This window comes from Mus caroli, chromosome 14 (genome assembly GCF_900094665.2).
Source record: "Mus caroli chromosome 14, CAROLI_EIJ_v1.1, whole genome shotgun sequence".
In the NCBI taxonomy this organism is placed as follows: domain Eukaryota; kingdom Metazoa; phylum Chordata; class Mammalia; order Rodentia; family Muridae; genus Mus; species Mus caroli.
Window position 1 is genome coordinate 25,065,474 of NC_034583.1, and position 12,319 is coordinate 25,077,792.

The window sequence follows — 12,319 nt, forward strand, 5'->3', positions numbered from 1 at the left end:
TGAACCTGTAAGCCAGCCCCAATTAAATGTTGTTTTTTATAAGACTTGCCTTGGTCATGGTGTCTGTTCACAGCAGTAAAACCCTAACTAAGACAATCATAGTGGGTCATCTTTGTCATGTGTCCTTGGGCTTGATTTGCAAGTATTTTTTTCAGAATTTTTGCATCAATATTTATAAGGAAAATTGGCCCGTAATTCTCTTTCTTTGTTGGGTCTTTATGTGGTTTGGATACCAGGGTAACGGTGGCCTCATAAAATGAGTTGGACAATGTTCCCTCTGTTTCTAGTTTGTGGGATAGTTTGACGAATATTGACATTAACTCTTCTTTGAAAGTGTGGTAGAATGCTACACGAAATAGAATTCTGCCTTAATATCTGGCCTTGGGTTTTTTGGGAGGGAGGAGACTTTTAATTATTTCTATTTCACTAGGGGTTATAACTGTGTTTAAATTGCTTATCTGATCTTGCTTTCACTTTGGTAAGTGGTATGTATTGAGAAAATTATCCTTTTTTTTTTTTTTTTTTAAGATTTTCTACTTTGGTAGAGTGTAGGTTTTTAAAGTATGATAATCTGTATTTCCTCGGTGTCTGTTGTTAGATCTCCTTTTTGCTTCTAATTTTGTTAGTTTGGATCTTTGACATTCACCTTTTAGTTAATTTGGCCAAGGTCTTATCAATCTTACTGATTTTCTCAAAGAACCCACTCCTTTACTGATTCTTTGTATTGCTTGTTTGTTTCTGTTTTAATGATTTTAACCCCAAGCTTGATTACTTCTTCTGGTCTATTCCTTTTGGGTATGATTTCTTTTTGTCCTGGAGCTTTTAGGTGTTCTGGTAAGTTACTAGGATGAGATCTCTCAGAAGTTTTAATGTAGGCACTTAGTGCTGTGAACTTGCCTGTTAGAGCAGCCCTCATGGTTCCCTAAATTTGCGTATGTTGTGGGTTCATTTTCATCCAATTCTAGAAAGTCTTTAATCTCTTTATTGATCCATATTTGATAGTGAGTTGTTCAGTTTCTGTGATTTTGTAAGCTTTGTGTTGTTGATATCCAGCATTAATTCATAGGATGCAACATTTTATTTGACCATTCTTGTATCTGTTGAGACTTGCTTTGTGTCTTTGTGTCTGCGGAAACTTGCTTCCATGAAGTGCTGGGAAGAAGGTGTAGATTTTTGCATTGGGAAAAACTTCTGTGATTATCTGTTATCCTATTTGGCTTAGAACATCAGTTACATCAGCATTTTTCTGTTTAGTTTTTGCCTAGATGGCCTGTCTATTTGCAGGAGTGGAGTTTTTATCAGTGTGTGAGGGTCAATTTGTGATTTAAGCTATAGTAATGTTTCTTTTATGAACTTGGGTGCTCTTGTGTTTGGTGCACAGATGTTAAGAATTGCAATGTCTTCTTGGTAGGTTTTTCCTTTGATGAGTAAGTAGTATCTTTCCCTATCTCTCCTGATTAGCTTTGATTTAAAGTTTATTTAATCAGATACTAAAATGACTGTACCAGCTCAGTTCTTACCTCCATTTTCTTGGAATATCTTTTTTCATCCTTATGCCCTGAGGTGCTGTCTAACTTTGATGTTAAAGTGGATTTCTTGGATGCAACAGAAGGATAAATTCTGTTTTCACTACTAATCTTTTAGTCTGTGTTTTTTTATTGGGGAATTGAGACCATTGATGTTGAGAGACCTCAAAGAGCAGTGTTTGTTGATGTTTGTTATTTTGTTGCTGTTGCTGTTGCTGTTGTTGTTGTTGTTGTTGTTGTTGTTGTGGTGGTGGTGGTGGTGGTGGTAGTGGTGGTGGTGGTAGAGGTAGAGGATGTGGTGGCAGTGGAGGAGGAGGTGGATGGTGCTATTTGTCCTTTTTTTGATATGCTGCTCTGGATTATTTATTCCTTGTGTTTTCTTGGACATGGTTAACATCTATAGCATGGAGTTTTCCTTCTATCACCTTCTGTGGTACTGGATTTGTAGGTAGATATTGATTAAATTATTTTTATCATGGAATGTCTTACTTTCTCCATCTACAATGATTGAAAGTTTTGCTGGATTTGTAGGTAGATATTGATTAAATTACTTTTATCATGGAATGTCTTATTTTCTCCATCTGTAATGATTGAAACTTTGGCTGGGTATTGTAATCTGGGCTGGCATCTATGGTCTCTTAGAGTCAAGCACATCTGTCCAGGCCCTTCTGGCTTTTAGAGTCTCCATTGAGAAGTCGGGTGTTGTCCTAATATGTCTCCTTTATATATTACTTGTTCTTTTCCTTTGCAGCTTTAGATATTCTTCTTTATCATGTACATTTAGTGTTTTGATTATTATGTGCCTATGGGAATTTCTTTTCTTGTCCAGTCTATTTGGTGTTCTGTGTGCTGCATGTAGCTTGATAGGTGCCTCCTTCTTTAGGTTAGGAAAATTTTCTTCTATGACATCGAAAATTTGTTGTTGAACTGAGTTTTTTTTTTTCTTTCCACTATTCCTTTCATTCTTAGATTTGGTCTTTTCATAGTGCTTCAGATTTTCTAGATGCTTTGTGCCAGAATTTTTTAGATTTAACATTATCTTTGACCGAGGTACCATTTTTTTTTCTATTATGTCTTCAATGCTCAAGTTTCTCTCTTCCATCTCTTGTATTCTGTTGGTGAGGATTGCCTCTGAGGTTCCCGTTTGAGTTCATAATTTTTTCTTTCCCAGATTTCTTTGTTTAGACTTTCCTTATTGATTTTATTTCCATTTTCAAGTCTTGAACTTTCTTATTCATTTTTTTACACCATTTGTGTTTTCATAAATTTCTTTAAGAGCTTTATTAATTTCCTCTTTCAGGACCTATATCATATTCATAGAGGCTGTTTTAAGGTCTTTGTCTTGGGCTTCAGCTGTGTTGCAATACTTTGTGTCTACTCTGGTAGGGTTGCTGGCCTCTAGTGGTGATCTGTTGTCCTGGCTGTTATTGATTATGTTTTTACAGTGGTATCTAGACATTTAGGGTTGGGAAGGTTGTAATTCTAGGTGCTGATATCTGATCTTGTCTTTATTGGGTAGGTATTATGTGCTTTGGTTTCTGTTGCCCTCAGTGTGGTGCCCTCAGTGTGGTAGGAAATTCTTCTGGGATTCTGGCAGGTATGGGTACCAGGAGTTCTGATAAAATGTGTTCCTAGGTATAAAGAGCTAATGCCCAGGGATAGAGTTGGGGCTGAGAAGGTCCGCAGGAGGGAGAAAACAGGGTGTTCCAGAAAAATCTGTATAGTCCCCTGGTAATGAGGGCAGAGAGTGAGAAGAGGCCCCACAACAGATAGTCTGCTCCAGGGCTGGGGATGAGACTGGGGGGTTGGATGTGGAGGGGAGGGGGGAGACTGAAGATCTGAAGCTCACCTACCTGCTTTGCTGTCCGACTTGCTTCTCTGGCAGGCTTGCCTAACAGGTTCCCAGAGAAAGCCTGCTGTAGCTGGGGGTTGGGATAACAGGATGAGCTGGGAGGAAGGTTGGAAGAGAAGATCTGTGTGACCTGCTGGAGGCAAGGGTAGAGAGGAGGGGGAGGCTGGAGCCGGGTGGTCGGCTACAGAGATGGGAGGTGAGACTGGAGGATTGGCCTTGGAGGGACAGAGGGAGAGGTGAAGATCTGCAGTTAGCCTACCCGCTCCCCTGGTTGAGTGGTCTCTTCTGACTTAGTTCTTCCTTGTTATTTTTCTGTCTGCTTCAGGGTCTGTTTGTTTGATTAACACTCTCTCCTGTTAGCCAGCCTGGGTTCACTCCAGTGCAGACATGCACTCAGTATATAGGCAATGTAGTCAGTGTTCTTGGAGAGGCTAAATAATTTTCCAACTTTGTTTTTGTCTTGTTTGTGCTTTTTAGACAGGAACTTGCTATGTATTCCAGGCTGGCCCTGAACTCAGAAATGCTGGAATTACAGGTCTGTGCCATCCCACCAGGCTTTGAATTTCATTTGATGTATAAAAACAAAACAAAACAAAGTGAAATAAAGCAAAATACTTTTGAATTTCATTTGATGTATTGAAACAAAACAAAATAAAACACAAGATGACTCTGCCCTTTCTGGCTCCTGACAGAAAACAGGACCCTATTGCCCTCCACTCTAGGCGAGTCAGTTCACCTTCCACTGAGCTCACTTCTGGCTAGCCTGTTCTTTTATTGCTTCTCAGCCCTTGCAGGCACAGGGCAGAGCAGAAGCAGCCTTGGTTTGAATAGTATCTGGGCAGCTCTGGGGCCAGCAGCTCACTCCTCCACCTGCTTCCTCACATCTGTTAGGAAAAGTGAGGTCATGCATGTAAGACTGAGCCTGGGTCCCATTTCGCCTTGCTGATTTCCAGTCCTGCCCTATAGGGAGGGGCAACGATAAAAATACCACCTGCTAGAAGACTGTTAACAGGCCATGGGCGGGATTGTTGGCCATTAGATGTGGCAGATGCTGGACCTGGGAAGAGGGATATGAGTGCAACTGTAGAATCAGGGCTACTCACAGCTTGTCAGGGCATCTGTCTTCTGCAGAGATGGCAATGTGACAGTAACAGTTGTCCTTGTGTTATTGTTGAGAGGGAGGTTGAGAAGTTCTACGAACCCATGTGCTGCAGGGGGCTGGCGGGGAAGCAGTCATTAATATCTTCCGTTAGCTCAGGGCCCTGCCTCAGAGACCCTCAGTGTCTTCTTGCCTATGATCCCGTGTCTGCATCTTCAGCATCATGGATGGTGGAAAGATCTCAGGCACATTTGGTCCTGCAGCTACAAGTGGTTTTCCACTTCTGGGAATGGTGGTGGATGGGTTTTTGACTCCAGGTTTTAGGGGAAAAGAATCCAAGCTGAGTTCTTGGCCTTTCTGATCAAAGAGACCTGGAGCCTAAAGTTCCTCAGGCCCTTAGCTCAGGTTCTAGGATACTGTCTTAGTCAGGGTTCCTATTCCTGCACAAACATCATGACCAAGAAGCAAACTGGGGAGGAAAGGGTTTATTCGGCTTACACTTCCATACTGCTGTTCATCACTAAAGGAAGTCAGGACTGGAACTCAAGCAGGGCATGAAAGCAGGAGTTGATGCAGAAGCCATGGAGGATGTTTTTTATTGGCTTGCTTCCCCTGGCTTGCTCAGCCTGCTCTCTTATAGAACCCAAGACTACCAGCCCAGAGATGGTCCCACCCCCTTGATCACTAATTGAGAAAATGCCTTACAGTTGGATCTCGTGGAGGCATTTCCTCAACTGAAGCTCCTTTCTCTGTGATAACTCCAGCTGTGTCAAGTTGACACAAAACTAGCCAGTACAGCTACCTTTCTTCAGCTTTCCTGTCCAAGCCACCATTGATCTCAGAACATGGGATCGGGCTGCTGTTTGGCAGTTTCTTTGTAGCCTGAGATTTTTTTTTTTCCCCTGGCACTAGGGAGATGAACCTTTCCTGTTGCTCCTAGGACTGTCACTATAACTAAGGTTATTCTGTACAGGGACATGGTGTTCAGGGACATGGTGGGCCTGGATCTAATAGGGAGGAAACCAGCCCACCACCACCACCCATGACCCTGGATGAGGTTGCTAAAGTCGTCTTTGTATTCTCTCTCTGGCCATCTCATTCTGAGTCTTCACCTTGACTGCTATCTACTGCAAGGCCCTGGGTGTTCCCATCTTGCCTAGAGACTATATATCTGGCCATCAGGAGGCCAGCATGCCTGTTCTGTTTCCAGGCTATACTCATTCATCTCTCATGCTTTTCATTCTTCCAAGCCACAACCATTAGCTTCAAGGGCCTGGCTAGAGCCCCAGGGAGCATCAGCTCGCTTGCAGGGCTGAGCTTGGCCCTCCTAGCTTGAAGCAGCTGGGCCCAGCTTGGCCTAACCCAGAGGCCACAGAGATCCAAACTTGGCTTAGCAAGGCCTCCTAGCTGAACACCCCCAGGAAATATTGGATCTGAACTCCTCTGAAGCAAGAGGAGTACTTTCTCACTTCCCTGGGGTGCCCTGAGAATGAATTATTCACTATTTGTAAAGCACTTTATAGGGTTCGGTATCATTACACAGGGACCACAGAGCTCAGAAGCAGCCCTGGACTTCTGACAGGGTGGTTGTTACTATTAAGCATTTATATAGCACTTTACATTGCTGAGTGCTTCCCAATCATTTATTAGTTAATTCTCCCAGCACTCTGGAGCTGTCAGCAGACTTCAGCTGCCATCCTCTCCCGCCTGGAAATGAGGTTGCTGGGACCAGGGGAGGCCAGTGGTCTATCCCAAGGTGACCCAGTGTTGGTAGTTCAGGGCTAGGGCCAGACCTAGAGGCCTGAGTTACTGGCTCTGTCTGGATCTGTAAACTAGCCACATAGCCTGTTGTCAACCTATGCATTCTTCCAGGAAAGCACCCAATAAGGGGCTGCTGCCACTAGGGCCTGGATGACATTCTAGGAGTACTCCAGAGTATTCGCTGTTGGGCTATGAATGGCTCAGCACTAGTTTTAGAGTCTAAACTAGTTGTGTGGTTTTTAGGAACTGAGACACTAAGCTGACTTCTTAGTGTCCCGAAGCAATGGTCCTCCACAATCAGTTGAGAAGATGGGGTGAGCAAGGCTGCCACGCAGGCTTTGAAAGAATAAAAAGGAGCCACTTTGGCTCAACACCCTGAGTTCTGATTACTACAACAGCCTGAACCACTTTAGTTTCAAAGACAGCCTGAGCATGCCTGTGGTCAGCAGGATGAAATGCAGAATAAAAGGGCTAAAGCCACCGCAATTTCCCTTTAAGTGGTGTCACAGCTTGAATTGGAAATATTCTCCACAATCTTAAGCTTTATTCGCTGGTGACACCATTTTTAGGAAGTTGTGGAGTTTACAGATGGGATATAACTAGTACAATAGGTCCTGAGGGCTGTCCCTTTGCATATTACAGGCTAGTGCCTGATTGGTTGGTGCCTAGTTGGCTGGTGTCTGATTGATTGGCTGGGGTCTGATTGGCTGGGTCTGATTGCCTGGTTGGCTGGTGTCTGGTTGGCTGGTGTCTGATTGCTGGTGCCTGGTTGGCTGGTGTCTGATTGGCTGTGATGTAAGTGATGCGAGGTGCCCCCCCTCCCACACGTTCTCCATCTCATGGACTCTGCCATGTCTTACCCAGCCATCAGGTGATGGAACTGTGAGCCAAAATAAGTAAATCTTTGCTCCCTTAAGTAATTTTGTCCAGTTATTTTGGTCGCAATGACACAAAGCAACCAATAAATTTGTTAATTCAGCCACACTGGCGGGAATCCACTCTGCTCTGTTGTATTTCGCACTTTCCATTTGGTGGTTTTCTTAGTTAACAGGTGTTCCCTGGTAGCTACCATGGAACAGGCACAACTCTAGGAACAGCAGATTTGGTAGTGAACAAAAGACATACAAATTTGGGTTGCCATGGGCAGAAACCTAAAGGGTGAAGCAGGTGATCAGATAATAGGCAGAGGAGAGCTGAGAAGTGTTAAGTATAAACGGCCAAGGGAGGGAAGGCTTTCAAATGCCAGAGGGAAGGTCACTATGGCTGGAGTGACGGAAGACATGTGAAAACAGTGAGCTAGGTCGTGGTGCCCAGAGCAGCTCACAGGAGTCCCTCAATGCCAAAGTGAGGCCGGAGGACTACATTTCCTATATAGGTTCTGTGCTGTGGTCTCTCCTGCTGCCCTGTAAGTCATCAGGTAACGTAGTAGCTGAGTCTGAGCTCTAGCTATGCTGGAATATCCTTGTCTTGACTCCAGAAAACCTAAAGTGCCTTTTGTTGGGGGTGTGTATGCAGTTTGTAGTGTATAGTACCAGCAAAGACAAAGCTCAGCAAAGTCCCCAGGTGGACAGCTTCTCACTCAGCCCCATGTAACTATGAACTAGCTGTCTGTTCCTGGGTGATTTGGTCAAAGTCTCACATCTCACAGAGTTTATAACGTATATTTCTAGAGTTGCAAAATGCCATGGCTGGAGGAACTCTTCCATCTCCAGATTTCCTCTCACTGTGGCTCAAAACAACTGTGCAACCATTGTGCTATGTGCAGTTAAACTGCTGTGCATGCCACCTTAGCAACACATAGCTTGGAATCTGTGCCCAGTCCTCATGTTTATTATCTTGAAACCCCCTTGTTGAGAAGCTTTTAAGGAAAATCGGGGTGAAGACTGAGGTTACAAATGAACCTATAAGGCACTTGCTTATTTTATACATTTAAAAAAATCTTCAATACAGTAAAACAGAGACAAAATCATTGGCCTCTTATATATTATAAGATTGTGATAGCAGCAAGCATATAATTAATTTCATTTACCATTCTGTCTCCTCTGGAAACTTTTGGTATTTCTTTCTCAGTCTCAGCAAGATGCCTGTGAATTTTCTTGGCTTGGATTCAGAGAGCACGCTTTAAGAGGATAATATTTTTGAGGTATTTTCATCTCCAGGAACTCTTCATGCCCTGGGCTCCCCACCTGTTTGGATAGACTTTTTATGAGCAGGCAACAGGATTCATACTAGTTAGTCTAATCAGAAAGCAGATTTTAAAATCATATTTGTTTTCTTCCAAGTTCTCTAGGGAAGCCAGGGAATAAACCTCGGCTGCTACACAGCCAGGGAAATTGCTCAAGCAACACAAAGCTTTTCTAGCCAAATACCACTGCTGTGACCACCCACTGCTCCACACCCAGGTCCCCAAGGCACTCAGAAGCCACAACAGCTGCCTAGAAGAGTCCATAGGCTTTCTGGGCAATACGTGCCGCTGTGTAACTAGGGACTCTGTGTTCCTTCTTTTCCTAAATCTTGAAGAATTGAGTCAGTATGGTGAATACTAGATGAAACTTCATCTACAAAGGAGCCTCGGAGATACAGTTTCTAGCCCATGGGACTCCCCAGAACTGGAGAAGTGAGAAGAAATGTCATCCAGGAGCTTATTTGTAAGGTTGGCCACAGAATCTCTTGTAGCAATAGGTTTGGATATTTCACGGCTGAATAATAGTCCATTGTGTGGACATGCCAGATCTAGTTTGTTTATTCATTAGTTGTTGGATATTTGAGTTCTTTCCACTTTGGGTTATTGTGAACAATGTTGCTATGGATGTTTGTGTACAGGCTTTTGTGTGTGTGAACAAAATCTATCATTGGTAGATAATTCGGAGTGGAATTACTGACTTACATCATTACTACATGAGTAATTATTTGAGAAACTTCCAGTCTGACCTCCAAGGTACAGCTTAACATTCCCATAAGCAGTATACCAGCGCCCCCCCCTCTATTCTCCATACTCACACCAGCATTTGTCCTTATCAGATTTGCAGCCATCCCAGTGAGCTTGACCCAGTGTCTCCCTGTGGACTTGCATGTCCAAGATGGCTAATGGTGTCAAGCATCCTTCTGGGCATTTTGAATTCCATCCAAACTCTGCTTTTCTTCACTAGAAACGCCAAGCATATGAGAGATAGCTTTCCTTTTACTGTTTCCCTGTAGAGATCATGTATCTAGAGCCTTCCCTCATGTAGGAGGACTCCCCCCGCCCGCCCCCCGAGCTTGCAGGAACTACACAGTTACTCACCTCTCAGGTTATTTCTTCTTCTAGTTCTGGGGGTTTTGCTTCTCCTGCACTCCAGCTTGGCCTCTTCATGTCTATTTCCAAGTGAGGGCAGCTAGAGTCACTCTGCTGGTATCAAGAAGGCCGAGGGGAGAGAGTCCAGAAGTTAAATCTTCCACCAACCCTTAAAGGTCTTCTGATTATGTAAAAACCTTTCTCTTAACAGATGATATACAATACTATATGTGACAGCCAATTAAAGTGTCTCTTTATTCTGTTTGCCCCCTCTGTGCTGCCTTCAAAGAAGGAAAGGTTTTCTGGCACAGGTCTTTGCTTGATGAGTGCATAGTCTTCCTACTCAGTTGAAGTTCCTCCACAGTCTGAATACAGGACTGTCTTTGAGTGTGTTGGTTTAAAGCCAGAAGCCGGAAAACAGCAAATGGCTTTCCTTGGTAACATATCTGTGAAAGTAGAGTTGCCTGGAGGAAAGTTCAGAAGTAGAACTTCTATCAGAGGACATTCGGAGCCCAGGATGACACATCATCTCAAGGGATCAGGCAATACATCTTTTAAGGTGTGGGCTATGTATTCTTCCCACTTGTCTCTAAGTTGTAGCTCAACAGCAGCCCGAGATAATATGTACTTGTATGAGTGTGGTTGTACCCAGGAAGACAGGTGACTATATCTGCTGAGTCTGGATGGCTGAATGTGGAGTGGATTAGGAGAAAAGTGGATTGTCCCAGAGAACAAGGGTTTCACATGCTGAGTTGTATCACATAGGAGCTGCTTCCACGTATTTAACAAAACACCTCCAATATGGATGGGCTCTTTCTGGAGAGTATGAGCACTGGACTTGTGCTCTTTGTGAGAGAGAGAGCCTGTCCCTTGAGCAGCCAGTGAGAGAGTTCCTAGCACTGAGTGGTGCCCAGACTCCTCACTGGCACTGAAGCAACTCCTAACATGGCAGCCATCTGACTAAGCAAAAGAAGCATTCCAAGTGGCAGAAGGTGGGTGGTCTCCAGAAAGCCCTACTGCTGCTTGGTATGTAGCAGAGGGTATAGGAATTGTTGGCCTTCTTGAGAAGGCCGCCATTTGCCCACCAAATACTTTAGACAGATAGAAGCTTTGTTTCTGCCAGCACCCACTCTGCTACACACTGGTATGTGTTAACCTAGTAAGCACTGTGAAGATAAGAAGTGATGATAAGGAGACCCCTGGAGACCTAAGTACCAGGAGAGGGACGGCCATCAAGTTCTGTGGCTTAGATATACATAGCATACTTAGTCAGTGCTTACTACTTATTGAGACTTCTGTGGATGCCAGAGGTCTGCATTCTCTCTGCCTGTTCCAGCTTGGGTGATTTAGACATCCATCTGCCCCAGAGAAGCACAGCCACATCTTTTTTTTTTTTTTTCTGTAGAAATAGACAGGTCATCTTCTTCTATGAATTAACCTTATGACGCTACCATAATAACAGTTTTTTCTAGTCATGGGGCTTTCTGACTTGACCAAAACAAAGCAGTGAGAAGACCTGATCAATTATTTTTTAAAAACTGATGATTTTGGTGATAAAGACATAACCTGGGCTTCTGGTCTTTTTTTTTTCCCATCTCTGGAAAATTACCCCAAGAGATTGTTTTATAATATTTTATGTTTCAGATAAATGCAATGGTTTCTAAACAACTGATTGTCTCATCAGCTCATGCAGCTGTTTTTGGCCTGTGAGAGATGGCGTGCATAAGGACGTCCTGGTTTTTCCCTGCACTGACCTTCCACTGAAGGTGAGTTTTCAGGATAAATGTGGGAGACAAACGTAGTGCCTGGTTTAATATCTTCATTACTAAAATAGCTGGTGCAGATTTGGAAGTGCATCAGCCCTCCTCCCCCAGCAGAGATGGAGAGACACAACAGTGTACAAAAGAGGAACAAGGAGGATGCACAGAGCAAACGCCAGCTCCAGTAAACCAGTGCTAACTCCTGGTCCCATACGGTGTGAATTGGCACCACTTCCTCGAAAGCAATTTGACAAAATGCTTCAAGATTCATAAAGAAGATCATGTCTATGATTGGAAGATTTTATACCTGGTAATCTTTCCTAAGTGGAGATTGTACAGAGGGGAAAACACTGTGCGTATTAGCATGCCACATGAGAGAGCTACAGTTGCAACAGTGAAAGGATGATTTGGGACACTGGCTAATGAACTAATATACAGGCTTTGAAGAGCCAATTACGAATACTGGCAACATCAAAATCAGAACCACAGATTTAAATTGTGCACACAACATAAAATACACACAAAACTCCAAGGGCTGAAGAGGAACCCACAAAATGACAGCCAGGTGGAATTAAGAACAGCTTAAAACATTTGTGTTATAGAACAGTACAGACTCACAGCAGCAGACAAGATAAGTGACCTCTACCCCAAACTACAGATTAGCTTGCAGAGTCAGCAGCCTTTGCAGCCTTTGCTTCCATGGATAGGAATGACCTACTAGTTACTGACACTTAACAACCCATACCCACATGCTATCACCACAATCAGCAAAATGAATACTTTTTCTGTATGTAGCTTTAAAAAATGTTTTCTGAGCCAGGCGGTGGTGGCGCACGCCTTTAATCCCAGCACTTGGGAGGCAGAGGCAGGCAGATTTCTGAGTTTGAGGCCAGCTTGGTCTACAAAGTGAGTTCCAGGACAGCCAGGGCTACACAGAGAAACCCTGTCTTGAAAAACAAAAACAAAAACAAAAAATGTTTTCTGGGGCTGGAGAAATGGCTCAGTGGTTAAGAGCTCTGACTGCTCTTTCAGAGGTCATGGGTTCAA